Here is a 22,353-nt window from a genome sequence, read left to right as displayed (position 1 = left end):
AATAGAAGCGTATTCCATGCTTACAACAAAGTAATGGTTCTGAAACTGTTGGAAAATAAATATTGCAAGGAATTATGAAATCGGAAGTGAACACTTGTCAGAATTTACTCCACAGGACCCTGGGAGCATATTTCACCCTCCACCGTTACCATCACACCCACTTACAAGAAAGAGGGATGAAGGGAAGGAACTCACCAACCTTTAATGGAACAAAGAGGACAGAAGAAAAAGGCATTCATAACTGCTCACTTTAACCCTTCAGTTATCCTGAAAACAGAAGTGTTCTATTGCATCAGGAGAGTACTTGCTAAGCTGTCAAGTCAAGCAGATGGTTAAAATGAAATATTTTTACATTCCTAGGGAAGCACTTGTTGTAGCCGTAGATCACAAGCATCATGCTGAGGAACAGCATGAGTGCAACTGAGGCAAGTGAATTTCTTGGGGTCCCCAAGCAACCCAAGCCTGGGGGAATTTTATATTCCCAGCACCTCTCTATTAGCAGTCTGAAATATATTTTGGAAAAATGCAGGAATATGATGGTATTGATGTGTGCGCATAATTTTATTACTATGAATTATCCAATCTGGAGAGCCATTGCAATTGGCAAAGATGTGCATAGCATGGAGGTAGTACATGTGTAACTGCCTAGTAATGAAGGTTTAACTGAGAAAATGCATTGGATAAGAACAAGCATGACTGGTGATGCTGTGGGCAAGGGCAATGTCCTCTTTTGTAGTAGGTGTGTCTGGGCACTACACAGTGCTGCCATAGATGGTGAGCAAGAAAGCTGCCAACCGCCCAAGAACACGGAACCCTATGAGCTTTGTAATTCGTACTAAAAATAGTAAGTGCAAGCAGGGAGTTGCTTGGCAACCAGGGAGGGTCACAGGTACTAAATGACCCATATCCTATTCTATGAATATATTGGGGGCAATTAGCTCAAACTGTGATCCAGCAACTTCATAGTAAAACTTTGCAGGATATTTCCCGATGAGTCCAATCTGAAAAAGGGTAACAACTGATATGGATCTTCATCTTCTATCATTTGCTTTTCTAGACACAGGCACATGACTTACGATACTACAAATTCATTACCTAAGTTCCAACGTAAATAAATCCTGGAATTGTGTTGGTGTGTGAATTGTGGAAATATGATTCCCAGACTTGCCAACCTTTCAGGCAGCCAGGTATTTCTGTTAACTATTCATTGAAAATGGGAAATTTTGTGACCACTCCAAAATACAGAACGTCTCTTCATATGTGATTTTTCTACAGTACCAATATGTAACAATTAGCAGCAATAGATTCTATAAAACTTCATTCTTTACTGCATTTTTGCATCATTATTTATTCCTTTGCAGTTCAGTTATTAAGGTCTTGATGTAGAAAGATATTCCTATGGAAAGTTGAGAAATAAAATGCCAGATATAGGTTTCTGCTTTTTTCCAGGCACAGACAAAAATTCAATTTGCAGTGCAACATAAAGGGAAAGAGGGTTTTTAAAAATTAATGGCATCAGAGTATTCTTTAGACATAACGCTGATTCCATTTCTTCTTTTGAAGGTAAGGTCTATGACTGGATGCCTTAACAACCTGTAACAATGTATATCAGAAAAGAGGAGAAACAGGAAATAAGAATAGGCAAGGATGGAAAGTATATCAGTATGGAGGGTAGTGCTTCTCTCCTGTATGTCCATTTTTTAATAAAAAGCATCAGTTAGAGCAGCCTACAAAATGGGCTGGATGATGGACAGGTAGTAGCTGTCTAACCTTTCCCATTGTGGTCAGATTTGTACCTTGCAAAAAAAGCCAGATTGGGGTTCTGAAAATACTTGGCAGGATGCCGTTTGATGGGGTCCCCTGCCTACCTCTCCCCTTCTATTCACTGTACAGCAAAAGTGGGCAGGTGGGCGGCCAGTGAAGTGACAGCTGCTACCTGGAGCATTTGCTTGCCTGCCTCCTCTCTATAAGTTGCGGTGATCGTTCCAAGCATACAGAGGAAAAACTGAGATAGAATTCATAAACGTTTTCCCCTGTAGGTGGAGAGTGGGGAGGGGGAGGGAGTTAAGCAGCCAATCTGTACCTTTTCTCCACATCTACCTTCCTACACTCCCAGGCTGATTTTTCTTTTCTCTTTTTAATTAATGCAGGGAAAAGGCAAGCAAATTTGCCAGTGATTTGAGTATGACAGCAAAACTACATGATAGATTTTTTTAATAGTGAGTTGGATCTGGGTTCTGGGGACCTAACTCGCTTTCACATCAGTTGCCCACTAGATGCAGGCAATGTTACTTTTAAAGCCTGCAGGAGCTGTTTTGACTCATGAAAGGAGGAGCGGGCTCCTGCCCCCCCACATACACCTTTTCCCTGAGTGGAAACAGCTTCATAGGGGTGCTATTTGCATTACTGTGGAACTGCACACGCTCAGAATAAATAGGTTTAGAATAAATAAAATAATTAAATTTTGATAGACTCATTGTAGTACTCTTGCACATGCCCCAGACTGCATCTGGAAGGAAAAGGTTGGGAGGAAATATGGGGAAGTTCCACTTGTGGAAGTTCTGACACCAGTTGGCATGCCCCCAAATGAACAATGGCAGTGAAAGCATCGCAGGGAATCTCTGCCATAGGGAAACTGCCTAACAGAAGCTGTGCAGGGGCCCAATCCACACTGGGACCATACAGGGTTGCAAAGGGCGTTTTTTCCTTCCCCCTTGGTACTTTTGTGGATCCCATCTTTTGACTCTCTATCACCGTTTCCGCAAGGCCAGCTGAGTGGGGGTGCATCAGCATAGTTTATGTCACTGCACCCTTGGGGCGTTTCGCATGAACGGCCCCGCTGGCTCCGCACAGGCCACACCACTCTAGAATGCCTCCTACCTCCTGCCACCTTCCGTAACTCTGTGGAGGCCAGGGGACATGCCCCTGTGACCAGAGTGATGCCTCTGGGGTTGGAGGCCTCCACAGAGTGACAGAAGACAACAGGAGGTGGTAGGTGTCCGGGAGCGGTGCAGGAAATATGCTTCCACCCGGTGCCGTTTGGCGGCAGTGCCTGTGCAAAGGCTTCCCCCACCCCCCATGGTGATTTTGGCCCGTGCAGAAATAGCATATATCTATTTCAAAACTAACTACAACATGAGGTCAGGAGAGTTTGGGTCACCGAACCACACTGGAAAAGGGAGAGCTTCCTTCCCTGCACAGCTGTGATCCAGTCCAACTTTTGAGATGCTGGAAGGATCCAACTTCACATTCCTCAGTATCTTGTCCAGACTGACCCTGCAAAATACAAAATTAAGAATTTCTACCAGTCTTTATTAAAAGCCAATTGATTTATGATGTTTCAGACAAAAAAATCGCTTCCACATTTGAAAGGATTTTATAAGAAGCGCTCAAAATGAAAGCAATCTTATATTTGAAGAAGCTATTTTTCCTTGTGTCATCAACAGTAATTTTTCTTTGCTTCTCTTATTTACTGCGGCTTCTGTCCTGCCATTATTGTACAAATGTATTTTCATTTTATATCATTATTTTTAAATCTTATTTCTGCCAACAACTATATACTCCAATCCCGAAAGAGATGAACAGTTCACGCTGCTATTGCTGGGACTGATAGATCTGGGCATTTTTTCACACTGACTTGCTCTCCTTGGGAAAAATTCCAATTCTCGCAAGACAAACCAATTATCTAGATGAAACATTTCTGCAATCTTTTTGGCCTTCTTTTGACAGTGTGATAAAGTTTGGGTGCAGAATTCAGAAAACGTAAACTAATATATTGATCATGTAGCTCCCATTTTGAGTTGTCCCAAAATGTTCCAGATGACTCGGTAGGTGGATTCTCACAGACTAAGGATCTGAAGAATTGCCATATTTGGGCTAAGTAAAAAATTGGCCATGACATGAGGTAGGAGTTCATACTTTTTTTATCACATGGCTTTTCTTGTTTCTATTAATTATCCTGAGGTACTTGTCACACAAGACCCTCTTTTGTTGTATACTTGCTCTTTAGATTATGTAAATCCTAATTCTCACTGAGGTGACCATCTGTGTCTATGTTGGAACACTAGGGGTGTGCATTCAGCAAAGCCAAACTGAAAAGATGGCACCTTTAAACAGTAGCCAGCAAATCCTACTCCCAAAAAAGCTGAAGAACCCAGCTACAATCTCTTTTAAAAGGAAGGAAAAAATATTTTGGCACATTCACTCCAAGTTCTTTAAAGTTTATATTTCTCCCTCCCTTCTTTCTCATTGTAATCTATGGGGGATCTTTCCAGGACTATTGGGGAGAGGCTGTAAAAGCACTAAATTTGCAGCACAGCTGTCAGTGAGTCTCCTTACAAGCAGAGGCATAGCTGGAGAAAATGGAGCCCGGGGCAGACTCCAAGGCAGTTTCTGCACATGCAGGCTTGCGGGCTTGCATCAGCATGATTGATGCCGATCCAAGCCCTGGGGCCGTTTGCATGAACGGCCCCACATGCTGCGCGGCTGGCGGAGCACACTCCACACAGCCCCCTGAACAGCGGCCTACCTTTTCCCTGCCTTTCGCCACTCTCAGGAGGGAAGGGGATATGCCCCCTGGCCAGAGCAACGGCTGAAGCGACAGAGGCAAGGAGGCGTGTCCCTTCCCTCCTCAGAGCAATGAAAGGCAGGGAAAAGGTAGGCAGCTGTTCAGGAGCATCATGGGAAGACGCCAGCTTCCACCTGCTGCTGTTCGCTCGACAACAGGTGGCAACCAGCGTATTCCAAAAAACTCACCCCCCAAGCGAGTTTTGGAAGCGGCGGCTTCACGCCACTTCAGGGGAGCCAGGACGGCACAGGGACGGGTTTTTTTTCGTCCCAGGAGCGCTGTTGTTTCCCTGTGCGGAAACCGCCCATGTTTTCCGCCCCTGCCCCATGGGCCCCCATGCCGCTCCCCTCCGCACCCCACTTACCTGGAATTTTGCTTGGAGGGCCAGGAGGAGAGGTGAAGAGAATTGCTCCTTTTTTGCGCTGGTCCCCACCCCGCCCCTTGTAGCTACACTGGGGCATGGCTGGGCAGGGATGTTCAGCAGTGGCCTCTGTGAGGCCTGGCCAGGTGAGGCTGGCCCAGCAGCAGCCTCTGCCAGGCCTGGTGGACCGGGATGAAGGGAGAGGGGTCAGGGGGCGATTTTCCCTCCACATGACCCACACCTGTCCCCACCCTGCCCACTTATAGCTACGCATCTGCTTACAAGAACCCCCAAATTTGGTAATTTATTTCAGATTCCCAAAAAAAGCAGGAAAACCCCACACTTGTATGGTTATTAAGAGAAAATTTGGGAATCCCCAAAATGTTGAGGTCTAGTACACCCAACTCCCCCCCCCTCAAATTCGCATTCCTCTAAGTATCTTTTTTAACTACTAACAACTAAATATTCCTCTGTACAAAAAAAAATTAAACAAAAATGTGAGGAGAAGGCAAAGGTTCTTGTGACTTCACCCTTGGAGTCTGGAGTGGTACAGTCCAGACACAGGCTTACCCCAGAGCTATCTAGATCTGAGAAAGACTGAGGGATGTCTTGACCAGATGAGGGAGGCTGGTGGACTAGATGTCATTTCAATTCCTTCCAAGGTCATGATCATATTATTCTGTTCATACTCTATATGATTATAGACAGAATTAAGCAACAGTTTATGATAAGCTGGATAATTTCAGTTCCAGGAAAATCTGTCAATCCATGCTATTTAAAAGTACTATTGCCAATTACAGATTGATCTACTAATGTAAAGAGCCAGTATGAGAGAGCCGGAGAGGTGTAGTGGTTAAGAGCAGGTGGACTCTAATTGACAGAACCGGGTTTGATTCCCCACTCCTCCACATGAGTGACAGAGTCTTATCTGGTGAACTGGATTTGTTTCCCCACTCCTACATGCCTGCTGGGTGACCTTGGGCTAGTCACAGTTCTTTGGAACTCTCTCGGCCTTACCAACGTCTCAAGGTGTCTGTTGTGGGCAGAGGAAGGCAAAGGAGCTTGCAAGCCCCTTTGAGTCTCCTTACAGGAGAGAAAGGGGGGTATAAATCCAAACTCCTCTTCTTTCCGCAGCCTCCTTTTTTTACCATTATTCATATTCTTCATCTAGTCACAGTACTATTTTCCTTCTTTAAGTTGCATTGCCAAGGAACTGTCCTGGCACAATGCCAGAAGCTGCCTGAAGAGACAGGGGCACTAGGCTGGATGTATTTATTTGATGGAAAAGTGGAAGGAGATTATAAAAGCCTAGAATTGTTACCACACCAACCGTGGGCTCCGTGTGATGCTCAGGATAGCACCACTTTTGTCTACATTTGATAATTTATTGGGCACCAAGAAGGAGCATTCACTTATTACAGGTCTTTCTACCCACAATCAGGTCATCTGCCTTCTCCCAGAGCTCCATGGCAGCACCAGCAAGTAATAAACTCTGGTCACAGTACTAATGATGTCAGTGTAGATTTCCCAGAGCAATTCAACATTCTTTACACACTGTTCATACTCAGAGTGGAATGAAAAGGTCCATGAACAATACTGTTGTAATGAATTCTCTCACTAGTAGCAAATACCTGATACCCATCTGAACAAAAATGGCTGGGAGATATTCAGTTCACTGCATAGTGTTTTGTTAAAAATATTCACAGAAACTTTCAACAATTTCAGTGCAATCCTAAACAGAGTTACACCCATCTAAGCCTATTTGCTTCAATTATAGTATACCAACAGTGCCTTCAATAATAGCATGTTCTAATCTCAGAGTATATGCATGTAGATTCCCTTTGAAAGCTATTCACACATAACAATATTTAGCCAAAACCCACTCCCACAATAGGGTTTAGATCAGGGGTAGGGAACCTTTAACACTCAAAGAGCCATTTGGACTCGTTTTCCACGGGAAAGAAAACACTTGGAGCCGCAAATAATTTTTGACATTTAAAATAAAGATAACACTGTATATATTGGGTTTTTTTATCTTTACTCCACTCATTCTGAGAAGCGCATGGATGCGCCCGCCCTGCTGCCTGCAGGGTGGGCAAGGATGGGGCCAGCGGCTTGGCCTTGCCGGCCGCTGGGAAAGCGCCCGCCCTGCTCGAACGGGGTGGGCGAGAGGGAAAGCCCGTAGCACGGCCCAGCCAGCCACGGGCAATTGGTGCGCCCGCCCTGCTGCCTGCAGGGCGGGCAAGGATGAAGCCGGCGGCTCAGCCTCGCTGGCCACTGGGAAAGCGCCCGCCCCGCTCCAATGGAGCGGGCGAGAGGGGAAGCCTGCAGCACGGCCCAGCTGTCCGCAGGCAATTGGTGTGCCCGCCCTGCTGCCTGCAGGGCAGGGAAGAATGAAGCCGGCAGCTCGGCTCGTGGAGCTGCAGTGCAAGGGCAGAAGAGCCGCATGTGGCTCTTGAGCCACAGGTTCCCTACCCCTGGTTTAGATGTAATCTTTTTTAGGAACAGATATGAAGGCTGAAGGAGGAGGAGGAGGAGGAGGAATTTATAACCCTAGGTCACCCAACGGGTATGTAGGAGTGGGGAAACAAATCTGGTTCACCAGATAAGACTCTGCCATTCATTAGCAGATCAAGTTGTGATTGACACTGGTCTGATTGACATATTCATGTGGAACTGAAATTCTAAATCTTGTTTCAGAATCCATTCTTGATTCCAAAAGCCTTGGTTCTATCAGAGTTTCTTTGCTTAGGCACATCCATGACAGGCGGCCAAATTAGACAATAATGCATTCCCAAGTCTGTCATAGGGACATCATGCTGGTTTTGATCCACTTTTTGATTTACCTTTAAAAATGCCATGGGGGATTATGGGGGGTGGGGTGGGGACAGAAATCCCCTGCTGGATTAGGACCCCAGAGCACTTTTTTAAGTTTAAAAAGGTTTAAAATGCCTCCACCTCCCTGAAGCAGAAATGTGGTATTGTCTGTCCCACAATATATTATATCATTTGCTTTAATGTAGCATGATGATGATGTTGCAGTACACCAGTGCAATCAGTCAGGTTTTGGTTTTGAATACTCTTTCATAAAATGAGATCCCTGTGAATGGAAAAGTTGACCATCAGGGAAAAAGACAAGCTTCAACTAACCTATTTGTGCTGTTTCTCTGTCACTAGGAATTTTTAACACAGGGAAGCATTCAGACACATTCAGACACCCACCTATGGGATGAAATGGTATAGTCGATTCTATCACCCCAGTACTCTGTTAGCTCATTCTGCTGCATGTAGACAAGGGTGTAGTTTCAAACTAACTTCTCTCTGCTAAACTGTAGATTAAATGGTAATTCTTCCACAGAATTTTATTCCATTACTAGTGGGCCCGGACACGCTTTGCTGTGGCTTGGTGGGGGGGAGGGGGATCAGAAGGGTGGCAGGGCTCCCTGGGTAGGTGGGATGCGGCTCGAGTGTGCACGTGAGGGCCGTCGGTGGTTGCTGCTGGGATGCGCTGGGAGGGTTCCGTCCCAGGGCCGATGCCTGTGTGAGTGGCTCACGCTCGGCTGGGTCAGGGAAGTGTCATCGTGGCTGGGGGGGGGGGTTGGAAGGGAAGGGAGGAGAGAGGGCTACTGTGTGTTTCCTGTGTCAGTGAACGCTCCCCCTGCCTCTCCCTGTGGGCAGCAGCAGGCGGTGTGACGCAGCGTGCATGCGCATGGCTCTGCGAAGACAGGCAAGGCACACCCCTTCCCCGCCACGGCTGCCCCTGATTGGTCCGCTGCGGGATTGGGGAAACGTGCCTTTTACCGGGCTCCAGTGTAACCTGCGAGCCCGGTGAAGATCCGATTACCTGCCTGCAACGGGGAGGGATGTCGTGTCAAAATTTGGGAGCAATCGGTCCAGAGCTCTTCTGGAACACAGGATCGAACCAGTGATCCAGCATCCTGTTGCAACGTTGGTCAACTACTGGTCAGGAAGGTATTGTAAATCTGGCAATAGCAGACTTACAAGCCTTTCTAGAACCACTATGATGTAAAAATCTTTTGTCTCATTTAAAGCTTTTTCCACACACATAATGACACTGAAAATACACAGGCTGCTATCCTAAAAATAGTTTTCTTAACAAGTTAAATAAAATGGGACTTGCTTTTCATTAGGACTTGTCTAGAAATGCTCAAACAACTGACAGTGATATGCCAGTTTTCTGAGGAAACAGCATTCAGAAAAAGGAAGAGAGATTTTACTACTGTTGTCTTCTAGAACTGCTACAAATACTCCTACTACCACTGCTACTAATACTAATAATCTTACTACAACTGTTGCTGCAACCAGTATTTATTTAGCGTTAGCATACCTATAATTTGAAGCCTTCTTCATGGCTGCTAATATTTATTGGTATTACAATGGCATTTCAAATAGTAAATACAGGAAGTATAAAGGAAAGGTGCAAATCATGAAGGTTACAGTGAGCTGTAGACCTGGGAACTACTGCTAAACATAGCTGTCTTGCTAGAAGGAGCATAGAGGGATGGAGAAAGGAAGGGTCAGTAGGTAGCAGAAGAAATGTGAGGAAGTGGAACTAACAAAGTCACAAATGATGGAGAAAAAGAAAGAAAGAAAGAAAGAAAGAAAGAAAGAAAGAAAGAAAGAAAGAAAGAAAGAAAGAAAGAAAGAAAGAAAGAAAGAAAGAAAGAAAGAAAGAAAGAAAGAAAGAAAGAAAGAAAGAAAGAAAGAAAGAAAGAAAGAAAGCTGGAAGCAAAAAGTTAGAATAGAAACAAAGGAAAATACAACAGGGCATATGTTTAGGTGAAGCATCAGACCATGCATGATACTGCCAGATCACTGGCCCATCTACCACAGTAGTATCTATTCTGGCTGGAAGCAGACATACAGAGTCTCAAGGAGAGAAAAGCCTTTTCCCTGCACCTGCTACCTGAGAGTCATTAACTGGTAACCTTCTGCAAGCAGAACAAGTACGCCATGGCCTCTTCATAACATTTAAACTTCAGAGGAAGTTAAGCTTTATTCAGGAGGTAATGCATTTCTTGCATTTCAATTATTCCTCTAATAGAGATATACTGAAAGCATTTCATCTTTCCTGGATTCAGATATGGTTATATCTTGCCTTTAAACCTTTGAAACATATAACCTGTTTAATTTTGTCAGGATTTTTTTTTAAAAAACACCCCTCCCTAGGCTTTGAATGTGGGTGCAGCAGAAGCCTTAGCTGCTTCAGAGGAGTTGCATTGCAGATTGTGAGAAAAGCCTTTATCTTGCTCACCAAAAGCAAAGTGTCTGCATTCCAGTGGAAGAAGAGTTGACAATCAAAGGGAATTTCTGCTTCTGATCTTGAGCTGAGGCTGCCCTTTATCTCCGGCTGCCACTGTCATTCTGTGGACAAATGCTTAGAAAGGAGCAGAAGATGCTTTATCAACAATTCAGAAGTGGAAAGTGACATATGCTCTAATTTAATATTTAACTGCATAAAGATGCTTTGAAATGTAATTGCTTTATAGGGAAGAAATACAGGTAGACACATTAACACAATTAGGAAAAAATGCCACAGCAACAGTTCACAAACATCTTTATTAGAAACAATTAAAATATGAAGAAGGCGCACAAAACAGAAGGGAGCTCAAAAATTTGGTCATTTATTTTGCAATGTTTTAGTTGCTCTGATTCCCTGCTGTTTGGGGATTTTTACAGACTTTGCCATTGACAACAATATTTTTTAAAACTTGTATTTTAAAATGTTATTTTGCAGGAGAGAGAAAGACAAACACGGAAACATAAATAAGATAGTATAGGAAGCCATCATCAAGCTAAAAAGGAGTCACCTTTGTTTGAAAAGAGACAGTGGTGCTAAGCAAAAAGTCTATGAGCACCTAACCAAATCCTTCCCCAAACAGGAGCACAATCAATGTATAATAAAATATACAATGTTAAACATTAGTACATTTTATGAATCATTTATTACAGGAAATAAACATCTATATAAGTCTGCCTTTGACAAGACATATCTCTTTTTATCAGCATAAGCATTGAAAGGCATCTGTACTTCCAAAAAGGTGTTTTCCATTTTCAAACCTTTTGTCCCTATCATAGAAATATGGTTACATATAGAATAGGACTGATCAGAACATTGATATCAGCACTACAAGATAGACTTTGTCATTTGTTACAAACTCACATGTACCAGGAGCTTCCTAATCACACATAAATCTTCCTGATACATACAGGCACATTGTCGTGTGAATAAAATTGCACTTATTTTGTATATGTGTACAGCTATAATACACATGAACTGGCCAGTGGATTTTTCAGATTCTGATTTGTGCATGACAAAGCTGTATGCACATGCAAAATAAGCATGCTGCTCCTATTAACTTGGCAAGCAACCATACATTTCAGAAGCATCACAGGTCGCATGTGGCCCCATTACGTGCAGTAGCTTGGTCCTGATATGCTTGAATAAAACATCTGAAAAGGACTAAAAAGGTTTGAAAATACAATTCAGAAGATGGCTGAACCTCATGAATATCACAATGATAGGGCTAGGGAAGGATACAAAATAGGCTGAATTTCAAGAAATTAAGTATATTAACTAATGGTTTGAGTATATTTTATAGCCCGGTTTACTATAGGCCTATGATGACACAGGGATAAGAGATGAAGAAGTAACATGTCTGGCAACGAGAACTGAAAGCAAGCAATTTGGGGGCTGGGATTGAGACTTTTATCCCACTCACCCACTTCAAAATTGCTTCTGTTGAACTCTCATTGCCACAGATGTTACTCGTCCATTTCAATCTCTTTGTCTGTTTGAGGGGGCTGGCAGCCGGGAGCCAGATCTGGAAACCCTTTCCCCTTATCACTCATACACCAACCTGCAGTTTGTTTGCCTTCAGCCTTCCTCCAGCGGATCACAATTCTTCTACCAAAGGAAGGCTACTTGTGCCAGAAGTTGGTTCCATTGTTTATGGAACAGATTCATAGACTCCAACCCACTGAACACAAAATATTTTGCTTTCTTTATAAAACTCAAATAGCCCATGAAAAATCACAGGGATTATAAATGTGAAGTGTTTGGATAGGTGGGGGGTTTTTTTTGTCTAGTTTGATCTATATATTCATAAATAAATCATGAAACTTTATCTGTGTACTCAGAACCCTATCAACAATTTATGTAGCATTCACACTTGTGAGTAAATCTAAAATGATACCAATTTACTTGTGGGTATTTGGCCTGGGAGGAACAAATTCTTTAACATACTGGGAATACGCATCAATGCTGTGTTTATTTTTTTTTAAAAAAAATCTCATTTCTAGACCAAAACATAAAAAGAAGCATACCCAACATTAAATGCCACAGCAAATGTGGGAAGGATTGCTATCAGATGTGTATGACAATTTGTCATGACTGTACAGAAAGGTCACAAAATTTATTTAATAGCTACAGTGATTGATTTTGAACTCTACAATAAATGGACAGCTAATAAGAGTATACAGAGCTACAGAAATGTGAAGGATGACCAAACAAAGAGGGAAATGACTAGAATCATGCAGGGTTGGATATCTAGGGAGAATGAAATGTAATTTTACAAGTGAAGATTCAGATTTCATTGAAAAAAATCTTTCTGGCAAGAGGCTGGGATAATGTGTATGAAATTCTTCCAAAGGAAATAGTCTCAAAGCTCTGTATATTTCAAAACAGATTTTATAAAAAGCAATATACAATTAGTTTGATTGCTTCTAGGATAATTGATTTACAGTAATTGGTAATTTCTTTGTTGCATTTCCAGGACCAAGCTGGCATGACCAAAATAATCAGAAACTGAAAAATAATCTAGTTTCATACCTAGACTAAAACAGATGCTTTGCTCAATGGCCAATTAATAACACTGACATTATTCAAGAGTTTTAATAAAAGAAGTAGAGGCAAATAAAAAAACAGGTGCCTAAGAGCTAGCAAAGTGAAAGCACCAGCATACACAGAACATGGATTGGGAAGAATATCATATTTATGTGTATTTTTCTACTCTGCTTTTTCCTTAAATGGATCCCAAAGCAGCTTTGAACAGTGAAGCATATAAGTGAATCAACCAATAGACAAAACAGCAAACTAGAAGATCCCTTGGGCTCATGTTTGGCCATGTCTAAGCTTTATTCCTGCCACAGGAATTGAAGAGTTACTACTCACTATGATGTTACAGTTGGCAAAGATGTTTCTCCTAATCTTTCCCTCCCTAGCACATAGGCAAGATGATATAGAAAAAAAGCAATCCTTCATTTGACAGGATCTTAAGCCTAGGGTATAGAAGTAAGCACCTACACTTTGAAGCATGACTACCAACAGGCAGTCAGTACACAAGGAAGAAACCTAATCCTCAAACTGTACAGTCAGAGATGAAGCATCACCTCCAAGTTGTATAGCAGCTGTTCAGGAGGTATGCATGGCAACACCACTCAGAACAGGCATTGCTCAACAGTGCCTCAGTCTTGTCTGGACTGAGGCCCCTTCCACACAGGCAAAGTACAGTGGGTTGCAGTCGGGATTGAGAAACCCATGTTAGGGTGTTCACATGCCTGCGGAAGCAATGCAGGTTGCCATCATGCCTTCACACAGAGGCACTTTTTAAAAACTCATCTCCTCCTCTGCGTACCTACATGGGCAAGCAGGCATGGACCCCCACAGCCATGCTAATGCCCCGGTGTCCCTGCGTGGCTACGCAGCTACCAGGTGGGACTTTGGAAAATGGAGGGAAGCACAGCCGCTGAAAGCAATTCCCTGCCAGCTGTTTGCTCAGGAGTGGCAGCAAGCTGTGTTAAAACAAAGAATTGCAGATAGTGCAATTCTTGAAAAACCCCGAGGGGGGGAGTGGAATCTGTGCAACGTTCCCCCCCCAAAAAAAAAAACAGGTTTTATACCATCGTTGGCCTGCGTTTATTGGCCCGTGTGGAAGGGGCCTGAGTTTCAGTTACCTGGTCCTCTCCATCCTATCACTTTCTCTAGATACTTCAGGACTTCCATAGACTGACCTGATTTAGATGTTAAAGAGAAATAGAGTTAAATATCATCTGCATATTGAAGGCATCTCAATCCAAATCCCAGGAAAGTCTCCACTACTCATTGCATGTGCATGGAGGGACATGACAGAGCCATGGGATACCATAAGACCAAGCAGTATTTCCTCAGCACCATCTTTTAAAACTGGCCAACCAAGTAGGAACAGAAACAATGGAATATGGTGCCCCTAATCTACAGCTCCAGCCTGCTCAGTTTGCTAAAGTAATTGGGGGGGCATCGCGGGGGAGGGGGTGATTTCCTTCCCTGTGGTGCTCCCCCGTGATGCCCCTCCCACACTTACTTTAACAAACAGAGCAGGCTTGAGAAGAGGCGTGCCTGTGTTCCCTTCCAGGCTGCAAACAGCCTGGTGGGAACTACATTTCCCAGGAGACTCTGGGAAATGGAATTTCCACCAGGTCATTTGCAACCTGGAAGGGAACAGGCAGGCCTCTTCTTCAGCCTGCTCAGTTTGCTGAAGTAAGTGTGGGGGGCGCCTGGGGGGGGGGGGCGGGAGCACTCCGGCCCAGGAGCACTTTGGAACCGGGGGCACTCTGGCCCAGCTATGCCTCTGGTTAAATGGGTTAAATGACAGGAAGCAATGAGTAGGGATAAATGAATGGTTCTCACAATGAAAGGAAGTAAGCAGTGGGGTCTCACGGGGATCAGTATTGGGGCCAATAGTATTTAATTTGTTCATAAATGAGCTGGAACTAGGAGAAAGTAATATAATGGCCAAAATAATTCAGGATGGTGAAAACCAAGGATGATTGTGAAGAGCTCCAGGATAATCTCCACAAATTGGTTCAGTGACTAACAATGTGATAAAGCATGTTCAGTGTTGCTGAGTGTAAAGTGATGCACAATGGGACAAAAATCCCAACTTCAAGTATAGGCTAATGGGTCTGAACTTGCTGAGATTGATAAGAAAAAAGATTTTGGTATTCTAGTAGACAGTTCAATGAAAAGTGTCAATCCTGTCTTCTGCAGCAGAGAAAAAAGCAAACTTTATGTTGGAGATTATTAGGAATCAATTGAAAATAAAATGGCTGATATTATAATGTCCCTATATAGAACTATAGTGTAACTTCATTTGGAATACTGTGTGCAGTTCTGGTCACCATATCTTGAAAAAGACAACCTAGAGCTGGGAAAAGCACTGAAGAGGGCAACTAAGATGAAAGATTGGAGCACCTTCCCAATGAAGCTGAAGAATCTGGAAGTTTTCAGTTTAGAAAAGAGACAGCTAAAAGATGACATGATAAAGGTTTATTGAATTATTCCCAGATAAAGAAGGTTGACTGTCTCCCTCTCCCAAAATCGAAGTCGAGGCCATCCAATGAAGCTGATGGACAGTAGATTCAGGATGGACAAAAGGAAATACTTTACACAGAGAATGATGAAAGAATATCCTGCCAGAGGATGTAGTAATGGCTACAAGCACAGAGTTTTAAAGGGAGATTAGATAGATCCATGAAGGCAACAGGCTACAGGTCACAGCAACTAAAGGGAATCTCCATGTTAAGAGGTAGTCAACCTCTGAATCCTAGTGCCATGAGGCAACATTAGGGGAACACCTTGGCCTCTATGCTCTATTGTTGGCCCTCTAGAGGAACTGGTTGTCCGCTATATGAAATAGGATCCAGGGTACAGAGCTGTTCTTATGTTCTTCAGTGAGTGGTTTTTCAAAAAAAAAAGTATATGAAATAACACTCAAATGAAACTGTTCCTGAAGCAGATGTGGCTTAATCGAGGATATTTTGCATTGTTTATCACATAGGCACTACAATTGGTTTCACGATCATTCTGTCTTAAAGATTTCATAGCCTCTGTGGAGCCTCTGCCTTTGAAGAAATAAATAAAAGGACATGTGGAGAAAACTTCACAGCATTTTAAGAAAATCAACAGTCAAAGTAAAGAATAGGTATTGAAGCACAGCTCAGGTGGGAAAAGAAAACCTGAGTCCTCATTATTACTTTCTGACAAGAGGGAATATATTTTTAAGAATATGCTTTCATAGGAAGGCAAGAGAATAAATGTACTTTGTTGAATTTATGAAGAAACATCAGATTACTTTTCTCTTCCTGTGCAAAATTATTTGGTTTTCCTTTACAACACCCTTTTTTTCTTATTTTATCATCAATATGGTGGGGGGGGGGGTTTCCAGTCTGTGCTCATTCTTCATTCTACTGATCTCCTTTTTTAAAAAATAAGGCACTTTTTTACTCTATTTAACAACATTTGTGTCATCTTGTTCACACCTTTTCTAATCTGTGTGACATATTTTTCTGAGCCTTCTGGTGGTCTCAAACAAGCTTTCTGACAGGATTTGACCCTACTGACAGTACTATTCGCCTTCTTTTTATACCCTCAGTTTTGAAAAAAACACATATTCTGAAATGAAATATTGGCTGTGTTTGACATTTAGGCAATTTTCTGTTCAAGTATATTGGAATTTAATGATCACAGTTCAGGAACATATACATCTATAACTAGACAACAGGAACCATTCAATAGTAAATCAAAGTTTCTGCTTCCTTGCTTTGAAAACTAACAGTTCTAAGGTATAATTATTTATCATATGCAGATATATTGTCCTTTTTCATGATCTGAATTTACGTAGATGTGAGAATCATCGAAAAGTCAGCATTATCACAAATTTGTCTGTTTTTTGTTTTTTATCTCAGCATTTGCCATGGTAGCATCTCTCAGGCCCACTCCACATGGGCCAAAAACAGCGCATCTGAAATGGTAAAAATATTGTTCCGGGGTGCTGTTCACACGGCTGCCGCCTCTGCATCAAGGTAGCACTGTGCTTTTTCCCGGAAACCAGCAGGGAAACACTGTTTACCTCCCTCTCTCAGTGAGAGGGGGAAAGCTTTTGGGAAACAGCCTTTCCCAGCCGGTGCTGTGCAAACAGCACCTGGTTGGAGGCGCCACTTTTAGGCACCTCCTGCTTTTCCCACACTTCCTCTCCCTGCAGAGTGCTGCAGAGACAAGGAGACACGCCCATGCTGCCCTTCGACCTTCTCTCCCTCCGGAGAGAGGAAAGAAAACGGACGTGCCTCAGTGCAGACGCACCTCCGCAGGCCGCAGCCACTCTGGGGCCGCTCACTCCTCAGCATCATATAGGCATCATATATGCAGGGGGGGAGCCGCTGGAGTGGCCCATCAGGGAGGAAGAATCCTGGCAACAGAATGCTCCTTTTTAAATGGAATGCTGCGGGAGAAACCCCACAGCGAAGCACCCAGCTGCTCACGGAAGTAAGTTCACAAAAGGCCCTAGACTTGTTGCCAATTCTGGGCACAACTGAAAGTGCTAATTGTTACTTTCATGTAACAGCATAGATAGCCTGGAATCAGAATGTCTAAATGGTCACTTATTCCTCTATGAGTCTGTATTACGGAACTTCCACCACACAATAATTTGCTTGACTCTAAGTGTTGAAGTTCAGGTGCTAGGCAAAATCCTTTGTGTTTTCCCAGGCTTTGGGCGAAGTTGGGTATGTTGTTCTGTCTTCTCTCTCAAATATTGCCTCAGTTTATTGTTTGAGGTTTTCACAGCCAGAATCACTGGGGTATTGTGTGGTTTCTAGGCTGTATGGCTGCGTTCTAGTAGCATTTTCTCCTGACATTTCACCTGCATCTGTGGCTGGCATCTTCAGAGGATCTGATGATAGTAAAGCAAGTGGAGTATATATACCTGTGGAATGTCCAAGGTGGGAGAAAGAACCATTTGCCTGTTAACAAGTGTAAAGGGTGCCATTAACAAGCTTGATATGCATGTTTTGGGTGATTTACAAGTGTAAAGGGTGCCATTTAGCATGTGAGTAACCATGAAGATAGCATAATCAATTAGTGAGGGCATCTGTATTGCAGTAGCCTGGCCTTTCAATCTTTTTGATTGCTTGCTGCCTAGAGTGGTGAGTGATGTTTTGGGTGGTGTTCACTAGCCCTTTGACTGCTTACTGCTTGGAGACATCCTTTCTCTGGGTGGTGTTCATTAGTCACTATCTTGATTCTAGTGTTTTTCGGTACTGGCAGACAAATTTTGTTCATTTTCATGGTTTCTTCCTTTCTGTTGAAATTGTCCATGTGCTTGTGGATTTCAGTGGCTTCTCTGTGTAGTCTGACATAGTGGTTATCAGAGTGGTCCAGAATTTCTGTGTTTTCAAGTAATCTTCTGTGCCCAGTTTGGTTTATCACATGTTCTGCTATTGCTGATTTTTCCATCTGAATTAGTCTACAGTGCCTTTCATGTTCTTTGATTCGTGTCTGAGTGCTGCGTTTGGTGGTCCCTACACAGCTGCATGGTACGTGGTAGACTCCTGCAGAAGTTAGAGGACCCCTCCTATCCTTTGCTGAATGTAGCATTTGTTGAATTTTCTTAGTGGGTCTGTAGATCGCTTCAGTTATTACTTTTATACTGGTTCTACTGCTTGTTTTGGAGTCCTTATTTTCTTTTCAATATAATTTTTAATTACTGTTGATTGGAAATGACCTCCAGAGTTCTACTGATAAATGTGATACTGAAATGGTCTGGCGTAGTGTAATGGTTGCCCTGACCTGGATAACCCAGGCTAGTCAGAACTCAGTAACTAAGCAGGGTTGTGGCAAGTACTTGTATGGAGCCCTCCAAGGAATTCTAGGGTCATTACTGGAAGCAGGCAGTGATAAACTACCTCTGCCTTGAAAACCCCAGCAGGGGTCACCATGAATCAGATGGTACTTGGCAAAAAAGTGTAGTTGTTAGAGTTTCAGTCTAGGATCTGAGGGACTTAGGTTTGAATCCCAGCTTTGCCAGGGATGTTTGTTGGCTGCTTTTGGGCCAAATACTGTCTCTGACTTGAATCTACCGGTACTTCACAGGGTTGTTATTGTGAGGATAAAATTAGAGGGGGGGGGGGGATGATGTTATAAGCCACTTCAAATCTCTGCTGGGGAGAAGAGTGGGGTATAAATATCTAAATAAATAAAACTTCAGGCCATGGATTAATCAATTATGCTACAAATCAGTACTTTACAAAAAGAACTGTACTGATGTAAGAGTGGGTAACAGTTTTGAAATTTAACAGTTTTGAAGAAGTATTGTCTGGAGTTTCAGGAATCAATTAGTGACTGTTAGTCTAAACTAATGAGACACTGGAAAATCCATTAGTTCAACTGCCTCTAGGTACAACCTTGATCTGTATCTGAGGCACCATAGAGATGTTAAATCCCACAAAGTTTCCTAAATTAAAACCCGGATCTACATGCTGCTACAGAACCCTTAGAAGTCACAGAAACAATACATATTTGTCTCTCTCTCCCGAAAAAAAAAAGCCTAATAACAGGGCAAGATTACTTCTTTCAGTTAGCAATATTGTGCTGAGAACAGAAAGGTTTAAAAAAAATCTCTCTCCACACTTCCCAGCCTTGATCCAAATTGGGGCCATGCAAGTTATCATTTGCCTTAAAAAGGCTAATGGAGATCACATGCCTTTCCCATGTCTAGTTTGACCTTGAGCAGTCTCCATGTCGAAGAACAAAGCGTGTATGGAAATACTTTAGTTAAGACACTGGCTCTGCCCAGCAAGGTGGTTCTTGTATACTTATGCAGTTTATGAAATGGCCCTAAATATCAGCAATTTTTAAAAAAGTTTAAAGGTCCTAGAAGAAAGCCAGTGGCATTTATTTGCCATAGTCAGTGACTGTGCTTCAGTCACATCCATTGGAATTTTCATCAGGGCAGAGAAAGCATCCTTTTTAGCACTGTGGTTTACTGAGGTATGTTAACTATTGCTTTCCAGAGGAAGGACATTTTTGCATCCAAAGCTTACTTGTTTTACTTTTCTCCACTGACGCTTGGGGTATAATGTAGACGATAGAAACCTAGGTTTGCATTAGCCCACTCAAGCATGAAATTATAGTTTGTTGGCCGACAACATTTAACAGTACCCAGGAGACTTAAGTATGATATAACAGTATGGAAAGCTCAGGATGTAGCTTAATCAACCATGCTTCAGTATTTTCTTTCACATCTATTGTTATTTCACTTACAATTCTGAATGCTCAAAAATGTCTTCTGTTGTGTCTAAAGGGTTGTTAAGAGCTCCTTTTTCTGCCTGTTTATCTAGTGCAGTGCTTCCCTTTTTCATTCACTTTCAAACAACACTTCCCTTCAGACATGGTGGCGTGTCCTCATCTACTGCCACTTCTGCTAGCATGACAGGAACAATTGCATTGCAATGCTGCTAATTAAAATCCTACCTAGGGAGGAAATTGCGAACACTTTCTAATAAGGATCTCATTATTAGTGTAAATTACAGTAGAAGTCCTCTCGAAGCAATGTGAGCAAAAGGAATTCAGGCTGATTAAGGTGATAATCTGGAATTTAAAAGGACAAGATAATCATTTGTCTCTCAGACTGAAACTTTGCAGAGGCAAATTATGTGAAATGGACATGTTTGGGAGGTCTAAAAAACATGGATGCATTTATTTGCCATAGCCAGATTCAATATCATGGTTTCTGCATCATTTTATTTTTCCAACCTGGTCTATGTCTTTCAAAGCTGGCAAGATTCAGAAGATTCAAATTCTCAGTAACAAATTCTGATCTTATCTGGCTTTATTTTGTAAGCGGCTTTGAGCAAGTCTCTAAAGAGGTAGCATGTAAATGGTCTCAATGTGGAGTGTAATCATGGGTTATATTAGATCTGTTGATTTTCTGCCTGTGATACACCTACTAAAGATAGAGGAGCCCTGCCAGGAAAAAAGAATAGCAATTTTACAGTCACAACATGCACTGTCTTTTTCTTTACCCATTAGCACATGACCACAATGTTTTAGAGAAGTTTCCATCAACCAGAGCAGGCACAAACTTCCCATGCTTGCCTTGGCATCAGTGACATCCACAGTCTTGTTAAATTTTTCACATTTATATTCCCACTGTTCCTTAAAGGAGCTCAAAGCCACATCTCTGATTTTATACTTCAGAGAGGAAATAATTAGTCCCAGGTCACTCAGGCTGAGGTTTTGCACTAGGAGCTGCCCTGTACTAGTCTACACTCCAAACATGACACCAGTTTTTGTGGGTCTTAAGGAGCTAGCCTAGTGCAAACCATTCTCCTTGGTCACAGTTCTCCCTGCTTGCACAACTTTACTTTAATAAAAGCCTGTGCACAGTACATTTCTTCTGCACAGTCCACATTTGTGATTTTTAACATTAGATTGCACTTCTAGTTTGGGATTGACTCATTTAATTGGGGGGGTTGTTTTTTCAAGGCCTTTCACTCTGCTCACCTTTGATGTTCTGAAGGGAACAAACCATCCTGTTTTCAAAAAGGAAAGGAAACTGGCAAATCTATCTAACTTCAGCTAGGCTACACCCCCTTCATTTGTATTCTGAATAGAATTTTAGTGGGACACCCTTTGATCCCACAAAGTGGCTTAAATCAGAGAATTCCCCCCTTTCTTGGGTGTTCACAAATAGTCATCTTCATAGGATCTGTATTGCAAGAATTCCCTTTCAATGTGTTCCTTGAATCACTGCCAGTGAAGTGATGGAGACGCAGACCCTACGGTGTGAAATTTACAGTCATATTATAACTTCGTAGATCAGGAGGCTCTTCCCTAAATTGAGGTTGCTACTGCCATTTCCCACTAGGTTCCCTTGTTCCCCATTTCCATGGCAGCACTTAATTAAATAAAAGATTAGAGGAGTTGTTACGGCCTATAGAGTGTGTGGGCAGCACTTAGTGTTGTACCTGATTGAAAGAGAAAACTAATCTGTATAAATGAGTTTAAAGTATGTATTATTTATGCAGCAGAACTGAGAGCTCCTCCAGAGCCTTTTTGGTGTTTTGTGTAAATATGTAAAAGGAACACGTGCTGGGAATTACAAAACCATGCTCAAAAATAGTTGTCCAAATACTGGCCAGGTGCAGAGTGATCTCTCTCTCTCTCTCTCTCTCTCTCTCTCTCTCTCTCTCTCCATCTCTCTCTCCATCTCTCTCTCCATATATATATCTCTCTCTCAATATTACTCATTCAGTAATTGGATCATTAGACATTATTCACTCTTCATTTCAACACAGAGAGATGGTGGGCTCATTTCTTGCTGAAGAGTATCCTAGGGATGAAAAAAACAAAAAAAAAGGAAATGGAAAATTCTACAAGTGTTATTGTTTGTTTCTTTGCAAATATACAGGTTTTGCCAAGCACTGACCACTCAAAAATGTATACAGACATGGAAACTCCTTGATGCAAATCAAATTCTAAAATGGGTTTAGAGGAGCCATGGCACAATCATATAGCATTGGCTTTGAATACAGAAAGTCCCAGATTCAGTCTCTGGCATCTCCAGTTTTAAAAGACTGAAGTAGAAGG

General features: G+C 42.5%; 1 protein-coding gene across 1 annotated transcript in view; it reads left to right on the top strand.

Moving 5' to 3' along the window:
- SLC9A9 (solute carrier family 9 member A9) overlaps positions 1-22,353 on the top strand; it is a 334,255-nt gene that overhangs the window by 245,421 nt on the left and 66,481 nt on the right. The gene's annotated exons all lie outside the window — the stretch shown is intronic.

This window comes from Sphaerodactylus townsendi, linkage group LG08, assembly GCF_021028975.2.
Source record: "Sphaerodactylus townsendi isolate TG3544 linkage group LG08, MPM_Stown_v2.3, whole genome shotgun sequence".
NCBI lineage: Eukaryota > Metazoa > Chordata > Lepidosauria > Squamata > Sphaerodactylidae > Sphaerodactylus > Sphaerodactylus townsendi.
The sequence above is the reverse complement of the archived record's forward strand: the minus strand, read 5'-3'. Positions and strand labels throughout refer to the sequence as shown.